The 14557-nt window shown below is 54.3% G+C and overlaps 1 protein-coding gene across 2 annotated transcripts in view; it reads left to right on the top strand.

The window, feature by feature from the left end:
- The first annotated feature begins 735 nt into the window (after positions 1–735).
- The window catches only part of TMEM184B (transmembrane protein 184B), a 49655-nt gene continuing 35833 nt past the window's right edge, over positions 736–14557 (top strand). For both annotated transcript variants that reach the window (XM_030320604.2, XM_032594037.1), the window contains exon 1: positions 736–854. The gene's annotated coding sequence lies outside the window, so the exon portion shown is untranslated. The remainder of the gene's footprint in view (positions 855–14557) is intronic.

Here is a 14557-nt window from a genome sequence, read left to right as displayed (position 1 = left end):
CCATCAAGCATGGAAGTGTTGAGTAGACAGCTCAGGAGAGGAGTCTGGGCAGGGGATATAAATACATTTGGGGATCTGAGCGCACCAACGCCAGAACTTGATTGGATTTTTTTCAGTTAAGTGGGTAAGGTGTAGACCCGGCAGACAGCAATGGGATAGGCGGCTTGAATGACCTCTGAAAAATTTTGCTGGTTAGGCTGCCTAGAGACAGGCGGGGCAAGAATGAAGCGCCTCTGTGAATTGGCACGGGAAGAAAAAGTCTCGTTCTCTGCTCTGCAATTTCATCTCGCGTGATTGCATATAGGACTTCAGTACACGTTAATTCCGCATTTCCACAAGCATCCTCCCTCGACAAATAGCCATTATATATTGTTCCATCTTCAAAACAGGCCCAAATGGAGGTAATTAGGGTTAAGAAAAGTGAAGCGCCAGACAGCCTGCGAGGGTCGGGGACAGACCTCGGAGCCCACGGCTCTGTCTGTGCACCCTAAGAAGCTCTGTGGTGGGCAGGGTTGGGGGGGTCGAATTGAGGTGGGGGAGACAACTCTTGAGGGTTTGTTTGCGAGCGCCGGGAGAACCTAGGTCTGCCGCACCACCCCGCGGAGAGCTGGGGATTCCGGGCGCGGCCCCTTTAAGGCCGGGCGGGTGATCTCAGCGGCGAGTTCGCCGCCCCGCCCTCCCCGGAGGCGTGCTCAGCGCGCAGGCGCGCCGCGGCGGCACTCCGCTGGGCCCGGGACCCGCCGGCGGCGGCGAGACACCGGGGCTGCGGCGCCGCCCGCCCGTCCCGCCAGGAGAGTCCAGCTGCCGCGCGCCGTCCGCACACGCCACCGCCACCGCAGCCATGGGCTCCTGAGGTACCCAGCCTGGCCGGCCTCGCGCCGAGGCCCCGAGGGGGGTGGCTGCGGACTCCCGGGGGCGGGGGCTGCTCGGTCTTGGAGAGGCCCGCGCGGGGAGCGCCCCACGGGTCGCGTTGGTCGCAGGTCCCGGGGGGGGCGGGGAAGGCACGAAGGTGGCCGGCCCGGCCGACGAGGGAGGGGGCGTCCGCCGCCCAGCCCGTCCCGCCCTGCGCCCCCTCCCCGCCCTGCAGGGTCGCCGGGCTGCCCGTGGGTGTGCCTTGGCCCCCTCCTCGCCAACGTGGCAGGCCCTCGCCTGGAGTGTAATCGGACCTGCCTGTGGGGGTGGCGGGGGGAGAGGGAAGGCCGATGGACAGGCCCTTTGCAAGTGGGGTTTGTGTGTGCCCGGTGGGTGTGCTGGCGCCTGGCACCACCGAGCGGGGGAGGCATCCGTGCCCTGTGAGGGTGGCTGTGATCTGGGAGTATGGTTGGCCTGGCCAGGCCTTCGGGGATGCTTGCATGGAGGGTGTACACGCCTTGCATAGGAGCCAGCTGCTTGGAGGGGCACCGAGGCTAACCTAGGGCTCAAAGGATATTTGTTTCGAAAGGGACCGTAGAGGCTGCTTTAGGGTGTATGTATCCATCCCATGGGTTGTACATTTCCTCTCTGGGCACACTGCTCAGGTCTAGTGCTAATTGACTCCAGGCCATGGCAAGGCAAGAGGGTTGAGGGAGGGGCATGGGTATCTGTTCCCAATTCACGTTCTCCCTGGGGTTGTGCCAGGCCAGATAGCATATACACGTATGCATGGGTGTGCCCGCACGCCCAGGGCACCATGGCGCAAAGCAGGCGTTTGCACGCCTGATACCTGTGTGTGAGGTGAAGCCCATGTATTATTTATCTGACTGCCGGGTGTTTCGAGTAAGGAAAGAAGCAGCAATCTGTGCCCTGGAGGCCTGTGCGCTGCGGAGCCAGCCAGGCAAACAAGTTCACTTGCACCTGCAGGGGAGATGCAGGTCTCAGAGGTGTGACTTCCTTCACGGGAACCGTGGGGTGGGAGGGTCCCAGCAGCCCGAGCCGTGTGCCCATCTGGTCAGCCCTTGGACCCAAACTATTGATGCCCTGGGCTTCCGGGAGCTCTCAGGTTGGTGGAGGGAATCAAACTTCGAAACGAGTAATCACAATGAAGTGAAAAATAGAAAACAATAGAGGGGGTGCAGTGGGGCTTCACTGCTGGAAGAGGGGGAACATGGCCAGCAGCAAAGATCCAGCACATGCGGACGGCTGAGCTGAAGCTTGAAGGATGACGAGCATGCGTCTGATGCTTTGGTGTTTACCACATATGTTTTCCCAGTGAATTTTCTCAGTGGCTGTGTGAGCACAGAGCCGTCGTCATCCCTGTGTGCACTTGAGGAAACTGAGACCCAGGGACAGCACATGACTCACTTGTCTGTGGTGCATGGCAGACCTGTGTGGAGTTGTCCTTGAGCCAGGACCTCTCTTGCTGCCAGAATTGGCTGCCTGGTAGCTGATTGAACATCTACGTGCTGGGCACCGTGCTAGGGGCGCAGGTGTCTGAACATGAATGGGGCCTGGGGCCTGGCCTGAGTCCTCCCGGTCTGCTGGGGAGATGGGCATAGACAGTGACCCCCATTCAGACACCAGGGCCCAGTAGCCCATTCGGGTGGAGAAGGCACCGAATTCCCACCCCGCCGAGGACCACAGACAACCTGGGGTACCTTCGTGCACCCTTTGGGGTTCTGGGTGTGTTGTAAGTTGCTCCCACTTGGTGGCGGGCTATACAGAGAGCCCCTTCTAAAGCTCTCCAAGTGGGCGGGAAGGAGACCTTGAAGGCCGAATGGGTGCCAGTGAGCTCCTTGTCCCACTTCACTCGTGTCAGCCGACTCCTGTGGAGTTTGCTCCCCGTCTGCCTTTGAGGTTTTGCTCCTGGTTTCTGGCGGGCCAGCCCAGCTCTCGCCCCAAGAGGGGCTCAGTGCTATTTCCAGTCCCTGCTGTGCTCATTTCTCCCCGTACGTTCCCTGGAGTGGAAACAGCCTCAGTCGGGCACAGTACAGCCCTTCATTGTTTTGAAACTGAGTCAACAGCGAATGCCCTTCTCGCTCCGTGGGGCATTTAGGCTGGGAAATTGGTGCGCGAGTTGTGGAAGGCCCGCAGCCGGGCCCTGGGAGAGCTCTGTGTGAGGCCTGCCGTGGGTCTTCACCGTGGCGGTGGTGGTCAGCACTTGCTGAAGTCCTACTGTGTGCGGGGCTCCTTGCTAGGCCTCAGGGGACAGAGGCCTGAATGGTGCCTTCTGAAAGGCTGTGGTTGGCTGAGGGAGTCCAATGTGTAACAAATATGCAAGACAGTGCTCTACTTGTGGTTGAAACAGAGGCCCTAAAGGGGTGCAGAGGACAATAGGAACAACAGCTTGTTTATTAAGCACTTACTGTGTGCCAGGCACAGTTCAGAGTGCTTTGATGAATTACTGTGTTTCATCCCCCCACCACCTGGTGAGGTGGGATCAGTTACCTTCCCGCTCTGCAGAGTCAGCCTAGCGGGTTCAAGCGGTGGTAACCCCACGGTGTGGGTGTGCCAGAAGTCTTCTAGAAGCCAGAAGGTTGAGGAGCCCCTGGGCAGAGTGTGGAGGCCTGGGATACCTCGCCTCCCAGACCACAGTGGCCACAGTGGGCCTGGGCATGAAGGTCTTTGAAGGCCCACCCACGCTAAGGAGTTTGAACTTGACCCTCCCCCCCCCCCCAGCCCCCCGGTGTGGTCAGCAGGGAGCCCCCGGAGGTTGCAAAAATGAATTGAGGTCCCCAGCCGTGGGTTACACACGTGAGGGACAGCGTTACCATCTTTTCTCCTTCCCTTATTCCTGCAGAGAACTCCGAGAACACCTGACCTCCCTGTCTCCTTTTTTGCTTTTCCTCAGGACGCTTTTCCCACAGGCATCCTTTTTATTTTAGGCCCAGCTGCCTTCTCCTTTTCTTCCAGCAGCTTCTGGTTTTGACGACCCCGTGTGACCCCGGACAGGCTCTGGAGCCCACTGTTGTCTTGGTGTCTGCCCTCCAACTGGCTTCTGGGACCGGCTGCGAAGTGGCTCCACTGGACCAGAACCCGAGTTCTCCCTGGCTGTCCCGGGTCTTGTGGGTCCCCACTGACTTCTCAAGCCGTAGATCTGGAATGAGCGTGGGCAGCTCCCTTTCCCTGTGGAGAGCTATGGTGGGTGTGCCTCCTCCACAGGCCCCCACGCTTGCTCGGCAGCACCATAAATACAAGCGGAGGGGAGTGGGGACGGAGCAAGAGCCGGAAAGCTGGGCTTAACCACGGGTCCCATGCGTGAGTTCACTGGGGAGATGCCTGCTCTCCCTGCCTGCTGTGCAGGATGTCCAGGGGCCAGCATTCACGCAGCTTCTCTAGACCCCAGGCCCCGGGGCCGAAAGATGAGGACCCATGGCGGAGGCACCCGCGTCGCATCGGGCGTGGGAGCTTGGGGTATAGGACACGAAGGGAGGAGTCAGAAGATTTCTGAACTGGCTGCCTTGGGAGAGGAGGCTGAGAATTCAGTAAGGGGACGAATGGGCACTGACAGCACAGGGGAAAGAAATGCCCCTTTGGGCACAGGGGTGGGGGGTGGGGCGCGGCTGAGCAGTCCTGGTGGCCTGGGAGACCTTCAAATCGGGAGACGTTCAAATCCTCACTCTCTTGTTAGCCCTGCGGGGTCTTGGGCAAGTCGCTTACCAGGTTCTAATTTCTGTTCTTTAAAAGTGGGGGGAAATGACGCAGTTTCCTACATCTGTAACGCGGGAGTAAAAATAGTGCAGCCGTCACGCAGCTGTCGTGACCTCATGTCTGCACGGAGCTCAGCACGGCATGTGGCACATAGTACGTGCTCAGTGAACACTGGCTTTTATTGTTACGTTACAGGCTGCTCAATTTATTTACGCAAGAAGTGTTGCTGGGGCGCCTGGCTGGTTCAGCGAGGAGGGCGTACGCCTCTTGATCTCAAGGTCCTGAGTTCAAGCCCCACCTTTGGTGTGGAGCCTATTTAAGAAAAAAAAAAAAAGTATCTAAAAAAACCAAAGAACTGTGTGTCAGTGTGTCAGCGCAGGGAGCTGAGTCCTGCTGGGGAGAGAGACGGCAAACAGGAGCCATGACAGTTGTCGTGGGCACTCTGAGGGAACATCAGGGCACACCTGCCTGGGCAGGCACTTTTCTGATGAGGTGCCATTTAAGCTGCTGTCTCGGGTAAGGAGAGGAGGCGGGTTCCAGGCAGAGGGAACAGCATGTGCAAAGCAGAGGTCTGAGTTCCTGTCTGTAAAGTTATTTGGCACCGGGTCTTAGCACCTGGTGGACCTTCAATCAGTGATCATCGAATGTGATCTTCTCAGCCTCAAAGAGGACAGGAAGGAGAAGAAGTAAAGCGGGAGGGCGCTGCGGAGAGAATTGGATGGTCTTGAAGTTTTGGGGTTACTCCCGTTCCCTCCCCTCTGCTTCCACCGGTACCTGAGTGCAGTGCCACGAAGCTACCAGCACCCTCTACAGGGACCCGTTCTCGGACCCTGCTTTGTCTCAGGACTGGGCAGGGGAGGGCGGCGGGGAAGACCTCAGGCAGAGGGAGTTGAGATGCCAGAATTAGGTTGCACACCCAGGCAGCGTTTGTTCACATTTCTGTTGCTCCTGTGCTCGGGCAGAACTTGGGAGGATGATGTGTGGCCTCTGGTTGGTCGTTTCCAGTCTCGGGTGAACGATGGCTCAGTGTCTGCACACGCCTTGCACAGAGTAGGTGCTGAATAAGTTTTCGGCCGCCCAAATGAACGACTGCGTGGGTTAATGTCATTGCCACTCAGGATAAAGCTGGAATTATTCTCGAGAGGTGACGGACATTGAGGCCAGGATTAATCAGAACAGGATTGTTGATTAGAGCCAAGCTTCCATCAGGAGCCGACGGGGCACATGGGAGGTCTCGGATCCGGGAGGTCTGGGGCCTGTGCTGAGAGGCAGGAAGCCCCGCAGTCACCTCCTTTTCCTTCTTCGCTGGGGCGGAAACCAGAGCGGGAAGATCCCACCCAGAAAACCTTTGTGCCTAACCTGCCTCACTTCCGCCTCTACTATGTTTTACAAAGTCACACGCGAGTCGTTGAGTATTTAACGGAAAGTTTGCAGGGGTGATCTCTTTCGGCCTTTGAAAACAATAGGCTTCTCTTGGTTTGGACAACAGTATACTTGTTGATTGTAGTGCACTTGGAACACAGAAGATTAGTGGGTAAGAATAAACATCACTGCCAGTTTCATAACCAAGAAATAGTCACTGTTGACGTGGGGGCATATTTTCTTTCTAGGTATAATCCGGAATTATCTCGTTGTTCACATAATGCCAGCTCATAAGCATTTACCCATGAAATTAATAAGTTAGCCATAGATATAAAAAAAAGTTAGAGAAGTTAAAAAACAGAACCCCTGGGGCGCCTGGGTGACTCAGTCAGGTAAGTGTCCAACTTCGGCTCTGGTCATGATCTCAAGGTTTCGTGGGTTCGAGCCCCGCGTCGGGCTCTGTGCTGACGGCTCGGAGCCTGGAGCCTGCTTTGGATTCTGTGTCTTCCCCTCTCTCTGCCCCTCCCCCGCTCATGCTCTGTGTCTTTGTCTCTCAAAGGTAAATAAATGTTAAAACAAAACAAAACAGAACCCCTGCTGCTGTATCTGGTATCTGTGGGAAAGATGATGTCCCCACCCTTTTTGCACTAGGATGGCACTATGACTCTAAGTGGCAAGCAGAGAACTGCATGGAAGTCAGAGAACTGGTGACCTTGGGCAAGTCCCTTGCCCTCTGTGGGGGCTATTTGTACCCGCTCTGCTCACCTGCCTTGTGCTGCAAGGCTCAGGTGAGGTCTGTGGTTATAAAGCCTTGAGCTCCCCAAGGGGAGGGCCTGATTTAGAGTAAGAGCAGGTCACGTGAAGATGGGTGTGTGTGTGTGTGGCTTCTTTTCCAACCTGCAGTTTGCTTGGTGATCCTTCTGAAGACTTCAGTCTCCTCGCTGGTGACCTGTGATCTGTGCAGTCTTGTGCCTGCGTCCGTGGGCGGTCCCTGGATAGCAGGGACAGCCACCCCCACCTCAGGGTGGGTGGGGTGAAACCTCTACAAGTTACTGCATCTGTCACCGCGAAGGGATTTTCAGATCAGACAGCCTCCCTGCTCTGGAGGTCATGGTGGAGTTTGGTACTTTGGTACTTGATATTTTTCTCCTGCTACAGCTTCTGTGGACGGCCTGCCCCCGGGGAGGCCCTGCCCCGCTGGCAGGTGGCCGAGAACCTGCACTCTGCTGGGCCGTGCTGTTCCCCAAAGCCCTCTGGGTCACCATTTACAGGAAGACTCTGAGGGAAAAATAGCTAACTCCATGGCTGCTGCTGCTATAGCCACTGGCAGAGCCTCCTGGTCTTTGCCTGTAGCGCTTGGCTTTTTCATTCTAGAACAAACAGAATCTGGGATCCCATCAACAGTCATTTGGGGAGCCTGCAAAGCACAACAGTGGGTATTGGTGAAGGGATGTGTGTGAGGGTATTAATATTAATATTAACCTCCTTTAAAAAGGTTTCCTTATTTCTTTTTTTTTTTTTTTTTTTTTTTTTTTTTTTTTTTTTCAACGTTTATTTATTTTTGGGACAGAGAGAGACAGAGCATGAACGGGGGAGGGGCAGAGAGAGAGGGAGACACAGACTCGGAAGCAGGCTCCAGGCTCTGAGCCATCAGCCCAGAGCCCGACGCGGGGCTCGAACTCACGGACCGCGAGATCGTGACCTGAGCTGAAGTCGGACGCTTAACCGACTGCGCCACCCAGGCGCCCCAAGGTTTCCTTATTTCTGAGAGCGAGAAAGAGAGAGCGTGAGCTGGGGAGGGGCAGAGAGGGAGGGAGACAGAGAATCTGAAGCAGGCTCTGTCTGGGCTGTCAGTGCAGGAGCCCGACGTGGGGCTCAGACTCACGAACCGTGAGATCACGACCCTAGCTGAAGTCGGACGCTTAACCAACTCAGAGCTACCCGGGAGCCCCAGCATCTTAACACCAATGTTACTAATCCTCACCAGAATTTGTGTAGGGCTTTGCAGTTTGCAAATCACATTCCACATAAATTATTTCTTTTAATCCTCCCGGTGGTCCTGGAGCCTTGGAATTATTGTGCCTATTTTGGAGCTGGATAGACTGAGGCTCAGAAGGGTGAATTTGCCTGAGATCCTGTGGAGGGAAGCTCACAGGTTTTCGATTTTAATCCTGCGCCCTTGCCGCTCTGAGTGGCCCCCCAGCACAGCTGTGCTGTGAGACCCTAGATTTACCAAAACAGTACAAAGGGTTTGGCTCTACAAAGAAAGGTTGATGCGCTGTGCATTTGTTAGAAGAATTTTAGTGGCAGTAACCTCAGTGCATTTGATTTATAGGAGTTCCTGGCCCTCCGGTCCACTGGAGCGGAGCACGGGCCGGAAACAGGAAGGTTGGTGAGGGTTCTTCCTCTCGAATGCTGTCTTTGGTTTGCCAAGAGGTATCTCCTCCTGTGTTGGGGGTAAGAGACCATTTCCTTCCCACTTCTCCGTAGTTGAGCTGGATTTGTGCAGGGGGGAGGAAACCCTGCCCTGCCCGCTGTGTTTACCCAGCTGTCCTCACAGGGAGGGCACTAGGCATCCAGAGGCCCGCCTCCATCCTCCGCCGGCTGCCCACTTGAAAAGGAGGGTTTAGGTGGCCATTTTGGTCAGACACATGTCATGTCACAGGCCCGTGGTAGACACAGCAGTGAATGTCGTAGAGCATGAGCATGTCTTGTGTGGCTGTGCCGTCCCTGCGGCCTGAACAAGGGAAGCACCAGGCGCTCGTCACTCGTTTGGGATGGCCGGGCTGGAGACGCTTGATCCTCTCGGGCTCTCCACTCCCACCCCTTCCCGCCAGGCCTGCTCTGTGGCCTGCTCCTCCCCTGGGCCCTGGCACCTATGCCCAGGCGGACCACTTAAGTCTGGGTGTTCGTGGTGACTCCGGTCACCGTCCACCCTTCCACCTGCCCTGGGGCCAGGGCATCAGAGCCTGTCTGCGCTGGGAAGGGCCGAGGGGCTGAGCAGCTCCGGCCCTTCACCCACAGGTGAAGAAATACACGGGGAGGAGGGCGCTGGGCGAGCAGAGGCCGATGCGCTCTGTCTGCCGAACGGGGCTTTGCTCTACCGTTTCTTCATCTGGGCACTCTTAACAACTGCACGTCGTCAGTGTTTTTCCTAACAATTAGGCTTATTTCTTGATGAGGATTTAAACAGATCCCGTCTCTGTGGCAACATTTTCAAAGTCACTTGTACGCGTTCACCCAGCCGTTTGGACTTCCAGGAATTCACCCTACAGGTGTTTTAACATGGGGGCGAAGTGATCTATTGGAAGATTAGTCATTGCTGCCTATTTGCACTAGCAAAAGATTAGAAGGAGCCTAGCGTCCATCCACCGAGGGCCAGGAACAAGTTATGCTGCGTCTAAACCATGGAATACCGTGCGGCTGTGGAAGATAAGGTTGAGACTCCCTGCGTGGGTACGGAACCGTGGCCGGCATAGTCTGCTGTGAAAGAAACGGGTGCAGGGCAGCGTGTCCGGTGTGCCTCCATTTGTGTAAGTAAAGTGCACTTGCTTATGTGCGTACCTGAGGTCTCGGGGGGTCTGCACCGAGTCGGTGGTTATGGTGCCTCTGGGTTCGGGCTGGTGCTGGGAGGCTGTTCGCTAGAGACCCTTTGAAGCATTTGCATGCCGAGTCATGGCGATAGACGATTTTTTTTCAAAAAATAAATTAAGGAAACAAGAACCGCAAGAAATGTATCCTTACATCTCGCCCGGTGCAGGAAGGTCAAGGGTCTGGCCACTCCCTCAAGGACCTGCCAGCCTCACTCAGGCTCCTACCACCGTCTCATCAAAAATGCACGCTTGGAGCCCCGGGGCTGGCTCGGTCTGTAGAGCATGCGACTCTTGATCTCAGGGTCATGAGTTTGAGCCCCGTGTTCGACACAGAGTTTACTTGAAAAACAGACAGGGGCGCCTGGGTGGCTGAGTCGGTTAAGCATCCGACTTCGGCTCGGGTCATGATCTCGCGGTGCGTGAGTTCGAGCCCCGCGTCAGGCTCTGTGCTGACAGCTCGGAGCCTGGAGCCTGCTTCAGATTCTGTGTTTCCCTCTCTCTCTGACCCTCCCCCACTCACGCTCTGTCTCTCTCTCTCAAGAATAAATAAACATTAAACAAACAACAACAAAACAAAACAAAAAATGCATGCTTGGGTCTCACAGAGGGGACCAGCTGTGAAGGTTTGGATGTTTCTTGGTAAATACGACCCGAGCCCCAGCCCTGGAGAAACTAGTCACCCCCTTCCTCTGAAACACTGCTATTGGCTGGTTTCTCATTTTATTATTATTATTATTTTATTTATTTATTTTTTTTAATTTTTTTTTCCCAACGTTTATTTATTTTTGGGACAGAGAGAGACAGAGCATGAACGGGGGAGGGGCAGAGAGACAAGGAGACACAGAATCGGAAACAGGCTCACAGGCTCTGAGCCATCAGCCCAGAGCCCGACGCGGGGCTCGAACTCCCGGACCGCGAGATCGTGACCTGACTGAAGTCAGACGCTCAACCGACTGCGCCACCCAGGCGCCCCTATTATTTTATTTTTAATTTTTTTTTTAAATGTTTATTTACTTTGGGGGGTGAGGAGCAGAGAGAGAGAGAGAATCCCAAGCAGGCTTCACGCTATCAGTGCGGAGCCCAACGTGGGGCTCAGTCTCACAAACCACGAGATACCTGAGCTGAAATCCAGAGTCAGATGCTTAACTAAGCCACTGGGGCACCCCTGTCTTGTCAGTTTAAATCCTTGCTCCGATACGCTCGCTTCTTAACCTCTGAAACTGGCAGGGGCTTCCCCACTGACAGCAAAATAAAGTTGAACTCAGCCCTGGGCCTTCTAGGCCCTCTTTCCTGGGCCCCTTCTTGAGCCACACTTGACTAGTTGCTTTTTCCCCCGTGCGCCTCCCTGACTTCCCACCTCCACGCCTCTGCCCATGTAGGTCCCTCTCCCTTCCTGCCCTTCCCTCCCTAGCAGTCTCCGTGTGCCCGAATCCTGTCTGCCTTTCAAGGCCTGGCTGCATTTCCACCCCCGTGGGGCCCTCTGACCTCTGTGGCTTCTTTATCTGTTCCTCTCGGCTGGCAGGTAAGCCTCTTGACATTGTGTCCTCGGTATCTGATTCCCCGCCCGGCTGTGGGCTCCTTTAAGGCGAAATCCAGGTGAGATTGGAAGCTGTTTGGGGCAGGGCCTGGTTCACCCCTGCGAACCTCAGTGCAGCCAGGCTGAGCAAAGCAGGGACATCGGTCTCGTCTCGGGCCGGAGTGCCTGCATGCGAGCTTTCCTTGCGTCCTCACGAGAACCCCTGGGGTGCAGCTGCCATCATGCCCCCTTACAGATGAGGAAGCAGGACAAGCAGCAGGAAGCTGGATTTGGGCACCCATCTGGCCGCCTCCAAGTCCTACATTGCGTCAATTTTTTCTGTCTCCTCCCCCAAATCGCGAGTAATACTGATACCCTGGGCTGACTCACAACCTGTCGCCCTGGCCACAGACAGCCTTGTATTATTTGACTATATTTTCTTCCCCACCTGACTATGAACTCTTAAAGGATTAGAGTCTCGTCTGAGATACCCTTTGGACTTAGCACACAGAAGGTGCTCAAAGATAAATATTTTTGTACTTAAAAAATTTTTTTTAATGTTTTTATTTATTTTTGAGAAAGCACAAGCAGGAGAGGGGCAGAGAGAGGGGGAAGGAGGATCTGAAGCGGGCTCTGCGCTGACAGCAGTGAGCCCGATGTGGGGCTTGAACTCACGAACTGTGAGATCATGACCTGAGTTGAAGTCACATGCCCAACCGACTGAGCCACCCAGGTGCCCCAATATTTTTCTACTTTTAAAGTTTTTAAGGAGGTTAACTTACTACATATAGTAAAATACATTAGTCTGGGCACCTGGGTGGCTCAGTCCGTTAAGCGACTGACTTTGGCTCAGGTCATGACCTCATGGTTTGTGAGTTCGAGCCCCACATCGGGCTCTGTGCTGACAGCATGGAGCCTGCTTTGGAGCCTCTGTCTCCCTCTCTCTGCCCTTCCCCACCCCCTCTCTCAAAAATAAATAAACATTTAAAATAAATAACACTAGTCTTAGACCTGTAGCACAATGAGTTTTTACATCTGTAAGTACCCATATAAACCATGTGCAGATCAAAGTTGCAGAACATTCCCAGAGCCCAGAAGCCTCCCAGGGCTTCCTCCCAAGGTAACCACTACTCACACCTCATCGCTAGTGACTCGCTTTGCCTGGCTTTGACCTTTCCAGAAATGGAATCTCATAGAAATACTCTGAGATTCGTCCAGATTGTGACCAGCAGTCCTTTGTTCTTTTTGCCTGCTGTGTGGGGGCCCACCGTTTGAAATTCTCACCATTTAGTTATCCACTCCCCTGAGGATGGGCACTGGGCTTGTGTCCCACCTCTTGCTGTGAGCACAGGGCTGCAGTGAAGGTTCTTGTTCTTGTCTGCGGGACACGTGCACTGGTCGGGTGAACCCCCGGGAGGAACGCTGGCTCCCCCAACTTGGCACGAATTTGCAGGAGTGAAATTCAGGTTGGGATTTCTCACGGAGACACCTGGGGCAGGAGCCGGGTTCCTTGCTCAAGGCACCTCCCGGGTCGGGGCAGGTTCAGGGGTCTTGCTTGGACAAGCCTGCTCACACGGGACAGTAGGACAGTTGAGGTTCGTGTGTGTGTGTGTGTGTGTGTGTGTGTGTGTGCGCGCGCGCGCGCGGTGCTGAATGGGGTTTAGCTGGCTGGAAAGGCGGTCACACTTAAGGGGACATAGAGTCAGGCTAAAGAGGCAGAGCTCTGGCCCATCTGTTCGCTGTTTGGGAGAAAACTAGAGTGATCCAGATCTGACCTGGTATGTATTAAACAGCAATAACAACAACTTAATTACAAGGCTGAATGAAGTCAGCCCTTGCTGACGAATTTTGGATGGCCCTGTTCGCTTATATTTCTGCTCCACATGAAGGATAGCTACAGGATTGGAGGATTTTTCTCTCGTGGTTGGGGGGTTCGTGGGAGCTTGGCCCCGGGAGAAGGGGGAGAGACGAGGAGCCTTTGGAGTGGCCTGGCTTGTGGGTGTTGATGAAAGGGAGTGGGGCTGAGAGGGGACCCTGCCCCCTCGTGAGGGCACGTGACCCTCTTCCCAAAGGCTGCCCAGACAGAATTGGCCAGCTCCGGCGCTCCGTTCCTCTAATCCCCTCTGGTGAAGGGCCAGGCTGCGGGCTGCTGACCTGCTCTGATGTGGGTCAGCCTCCCCCCCAGAAGGCAGCCTCCCCAACCCCCTGGAAGTTCACAGAGCCAAACAGCCCCAAGAGGGAGGAGGGCTGTTGTCACTGGCAGGTGTTAGAATGGGGGCAGAGTGGCCAGTTCAGATTAGCAATTCCTAAGTTCTACTAGTGAGCTATGCTAAGATGGAATGTTTCATATATATATATATGAGATATATATATGATAATATATACATATGATTATATATACGTTTATAAATATATAGGGGCGCCTGGGTGGCTCAGTCGGTTGAGCATCCGACTTCGGCTCAGGTCATGATCTCACACTCCGTGAGTTCGAGCCCCACGTCGGGCTCGGTGCTGACAGCTCAGAGCCTGGAGCCTGCTTCAGATTCTGTGTCTCCCCCTCTCTCTGCCCCTCCCCTGCTCATGCTCTGTCTCTCTCTGTATCAATAATAAATAAAAATATTAAAAAAAAATTAAAAAATATATATGTATTTTGTTTTTTTGTTTTTAATTTGAGAGAGGGAGAGGGGCAGATGGAGAGAGAGAATCTTAAGCAGGCTCCATGCTGAGCTTCCAACATGGGGCTCAACCCCACAACCCTGGGATCGTGACCTGAGCCTAAATCAAGAGTCAGACTGAGCAATGCAGGTTCCCCTACGTACATACATACATATACATACATATACATACATATACATATATGTGTGTGTGTGTGTATAATATATATAAACATAATATATATAAACTTTATATATATATATATATATATATATATATATAAAGTTTATTCTGAGCGAGAGCAAGTGTGTGCAAGGAGTGGGGAAGGAAGGACAGGGAGAGAGAGAGAGAGAGAGAGAGAAAGAGAGAGAGAGAAAATCCCAAGCAGGCTCCTTGCTGACAGCAGAGAGCCCGATGTGGGGCTCCACCTCATGAACCACGAGATCATGACCTGAGCCGAGCCAGATGCGTAACTGACCGACCCACCCAGGTGCCCCTCCATATATATTTTTTTTATTTTATTTGTTTATTAAAAGAATTTTTTTAATGTTTATTTTTGAGGGAGAGAGAGCGAGACAGTGTGAACAGGGGAGGGGCAGAGAGAGAGGGAGACATGAATCCAAAGCAGGCTCCAGGCTCTGAGTTGTCAGTGCAGAGGCCCACACGTGGGGGCTCGAACCCACGAACCGTGAGATCACGGTGTGAGCCGAGGTCGGACGCTTAACCGACTGAGCCAGCCAGGAGCCCCACCCCTATATATTTTTAAAAATGAAATATATTCGGCAAAAATCCCTCTCCCAGGCTGTGTTAACATCCTGGGGACGAGCGTGTGGACAGGTTGCCAGCTTAGCTTGGCCTGTGGGTG

This window comes from Lynx canadensis, chromosome B4, assembly GCF_007474595.2.
Source record: "Lynx canadensis isolate LIC74 chromosome B4, mLynCan4.pri.v2, whole genome shotgun sequence".
In the NCBI taxonomy this organism is placed as follows: domain Eukaryota; kingdom Metazoa; phylum Chordata; class Mammalia; order Carnivora; family Felidae; genus Lynx; species Lynx canadensis.
Note: the sequence above shows the minus strand (reverse complement) of the source record. Positions and strands in the feature narration are given on the sequence as shown.